The 3,831-nt window shown below is 46.2% G+C and overlaps 1 long non-coding RNA gene across 1 annotated transcript; it reads left to right on the top strand.

Moving 5' to 3' along the window:
* Window positions 1-657: 657 nt before the first annotated feature.
* LOC144312588 (uncharacterized) lies at window positions 658-3,512 on the top strand. Its single transcript, XR_013378092.1, has 4 exons — window positions 658-960; window positions 1,402-1,756; window positions 2,131-2,311; window positions 2,726-3,512. It is a non-coding gene; the product is annotated as an uncharacterized LOC144312588 (long non-coding RNA).
* The last annotated feature ends 319 nt before the right edge of the window (window positions 3,513-3,831 follow it).

Raw genomic sequence — 3,831 nt, forward strand, 5'->3', positions numbered from 1 at the left:
TGCAATATGGAATTGATATCTGTGGCAGCGACCTTTCATGTTTTGTATAAACAGTGTTTTCCCTGCTGTGGAAGCGGGAGTTGAATAATAAACAGCGTCTTCCCTTCTCCATCCCTCCTCCCCCACTGTCACCAGCACTGGCAAAAAAAAAAAAAAAAAAAAAAAAAAAAAAAAAAAGAAAGAAAAAAAGGGAAAAAAAAAGGTGAGAAAATAAATCTTTTTGTGGCTCACAGAACTCATGGAGGCAACATCTGTTGGCTCATTTCTCGATGGTGGCACGGACATTTTGGGTCAGGGTGCTATCCTGTGCGTTGTAGGATGTTTAGTGGCATCCCTAGCTTCTCCCCGATGGATACTAGTAGCACCCCTACCCTGCTCCGGGTTCGGGTTCGGCACCCAGAGATGTCTCTTGACATTGCCTATTTTTCCCCAGGGGGCAGGATCACCCTAGTTGAGAACCACTGCCGTAAAAGTAGGAAAGAAGATGGTGCAAGGAGAGCAAGAACATTTCTTCCATTTCTCTCAATTTTAGGTATTAGTTGCTTGATCAGGGCCTTTGGCCTTGAGTCCCTGACTCAGGGTCCTAATGTTCCGCCGGTGTTCCTGGGGAAGAACCTTCGGTGTGTCACTCCTAGCAACACCCTTTGTTCCCAGGGGCTTCAGGCCTGTCTGCCACGGGTCTGCCTGTAGAAGGGCACCTCTCGGTTATATCGGATTACTTAAATACGTAGCACATCTGATCTCAAGATGGTCTTTTTGCCTCAACAGATTTCCAAAGTTCAAGAATTGCATGGTCCCTGGATGCCCATTGGATGCTCCCTGCCCGAAGTCCCATGGCATTTGGGAAAGTACCGTGGTAAAGAGTGTTTTACCTGGAGTCAGGCAGGTTCAAGGCGATGATGTTCTGGAATTGGCTCACACCACCTTGTGAAAGAGGATTGTTAAATCCTCAGGAATTCTGTAAGCCATTTGCACTCATGTTTGTAGATTAATGTTACCCACAATGAGAGTATTGACACCACAGAAATTGGCAAATGCCACAAATCAGAGCTCTCCTGCCCCCTCCCCTGCACCCCTAGCCAGTTAGGTGTTTTCTAGTATACCACTAAACTCAAGACCGGGCTTGAAAGTAGGGTAATGGACACTGCTCACTACTCACCAAATATCCATTCTCCTTGTTTCTTACTCAAGGAATTCCGGTTTTGTTTAGCCTGGCAAGGAGTCCATTTATATAACTGCATATCCTGCCTCCCTTGCAGTGAAGAGTGCTCAAATGACATGGCTTTGGCCAATGACATGTAGATGGAGTGTACTGCTAAGGCTTCCCAGAGACTCTTTCAAAGGGGTCAGACTAATTGCCTGTGACTTTTCTTCCTTGTCCTTTCCCTACTCCTTGTTTAGATCACAGATGTGAGTCTGGGTGTGGATCTGACATCTTGCAACCACAAAGTGACAAGTGAGAGGAGAAAGGTCACACCCTAAGCTGAAAGACAGGAGGTGTCTGGCCTTTGATGGCACAGCCTGGGACACCCTGCCCCCAGGCTGCTGGTTGGTGGACTTCTGTAATATGTCCCTGAATGTGATCCCTAACGAGGGTCCTGGGCCACACAACTCAACCATTAGCAACTCCAGTTTCCTTATCTATAAAACAAAGAATCTAATAAGAAGAATCTAATCCATCGGATTGGTCCGAGGCTTGAATAAGATAATGCATATGAAGAGCCTGCCATAGCCCTTGGCACATGGGAAGCAGCAAGTGAGTGCAAGCTAGTAGGGTTCTTATCTTGGCGGCTGTGCTTGTCACCCTGGCACTAAGTTTGTGCTTGGGCCTTTATCTCTTCAAGCGCAAGGGCCACATCTCATTCATTCTCCATCCTCAGTATTCACTACATGGTTTGATAATTGTGAATCGAGTTCAGTTGATACAAAAGGGTAGGGTAGAGATATGAGTTATTTTCAAAGAAAGGGTAATTAATTGATCTTTTATTGTTGAGTATAACCCATATCTCTATCTTGTCCTTTAGCACCAACTGATATTCAATTCATGCTTATTGAACACAATGTTATATTATGAACACAACGAACAATGCAGAAATGAATAAAACTTTTATGTCTCTGCCCTACTCTAAGGAACTTGGATTCATGCTGGAAACACAAGAAAGGACCCTGCCTAGCTGTGATGTGAAGAAGGGAAGCATGAGGATTCTCACACAAGGATGAACCAAGTACTGCGGGCGGACAATGGAAGAGACGGGAGGTTAAGAGAAGTCTTCCTGGGAGAAAAAGCATTTGGCACAGGCTTTAAGAAATGGTGGGTTGGATTGTCTGTTAAGAAGACACCAGGGGACACCTGGGTGGCCCAGTGGTTGAGCATCTGCCTTTGGCTCAAGGCGTGATCCCAGGGTCCTAGGATCGAGTCCCCCATCCGTCTCCGTGCAGGGAGCCTGCTTCTCCCTCGGCCTGTGTCTCTACCTCTCTGTCTCCGTATCTCTCATGAATAAATAAATGATTTTTTTTTTTTTTTAAAGAGAAGACACCAGAAGGGGTGCCTGGGTGCCTCAGTCAGTTAAGCATCTACCTTTGGCTCAGGTCATGGTCTCGGGGTGCTGGGATTGAGCCTCATGTCGGGCTCCCTGCTCAGGAGGGAATCTGCTTCTCCCTCTCCCTCTGTCCCTCCCCCAACTTGTGCTTGCTCTCTCTCCCTCTCTCTCTCTCTTTCTCTCAGATAAATAAATAAAATCTTAAAAGAAGAAGAAGAAGAAGAAGAAGAAGAAGAAGAAGAAGAAGAAGAAGAAGAAGAAGAAGATACCAGGAGCCTCACAGATCATCACAGACAAGGCAGTGCTGTGGGAAATGCTGGCTCTCACCCTGGGAATGGGACCAGATAGAAGGTTGGAGAGCTATACTGAAGGCATCTCCTGGAGGTTCTGACTGTTGGGCTGAGGCATTTTCCTCTCACTCTCCAGGCAATAGGGAATCACTGAAGATTGAAGAGCTCCATGTGGTGTCAGAATTGGGATTTTAGCAGCTTAATCTAGCAGTCATGTGGAGATGGGGTAGGAAGGAGAGTGGGGAGGTAGGAAACCAGTGAGCAGCTGTTAAACAGACTAACCAGTCATATACTGTCCTAAAGCCCTGCGCCTGTCCCTGGGAAGGAGAGAGAAAACTTACTGGACAAACGCTGCGTGCCAGGACACTAAGCCAAGGGCTTTCCCTCATTATCTCATTTAATCCTTGGAAGAACCCTGAGAGTGGGAAACCTATCCTAGTAACTCAGAAAGCAGCCAGGTTACCTCGCTCTTCTGTTCTGAGTCACTCTGAGGCCTAGGAAACAATCTAGGCTTCATGTTTTTACATCCAGCTGTCCTGGGGCATGTACCTCAGTTCCCCATTTGTAAAAAGAGCTCCCAAAGTATTACTTATCTTGCAGAGGAATTGGAATAAATGAATTAAATAATGCATTTGATTGATGTAGAGTCCCTCTGCTTGGTCTTTGGAGGCCAATAATGTCAGCTCTTTTTTTTTTTTTTTTAAATATATTTTTTTAATTTTTTTATTTATTTATGATAGTTACAGAGAGAGAGAGAGGGAGGCAGAGACACAGGCAGAGGGAGAAGCAGGCTCCATGCACTGGGAGCCCGATGTGGGACTCGATCCCGGGTCTCCGGGATCACGCCCTGGGCCAAAGGCAGGCGCCAAACCGCTGCGCCACCCAGGGATCCCAATGTCAGCTCTTAATAGAATGGGATACTCAGGGGAAATCCAAAGCCATTTCTAAAAGTTGAATGAATTTGTAAGGGGCTTAGAATCTCATGACGACCTCCCTTTATC

The sequence above is a fragment of the Canis aureus genome, chromosome 4, assembly GCF_053574225.1.
Source record: "Canis aureus isolate CA01 chromosome 4, VMU_Caureus_v.1.0, whole genome shotgun sequence".
Classification (NCBI taxonomy): Eukaryota; Metazoa; Chordata; class Mammalia; order Carnivora; family Canidae; genus Canis; species Canis aureus.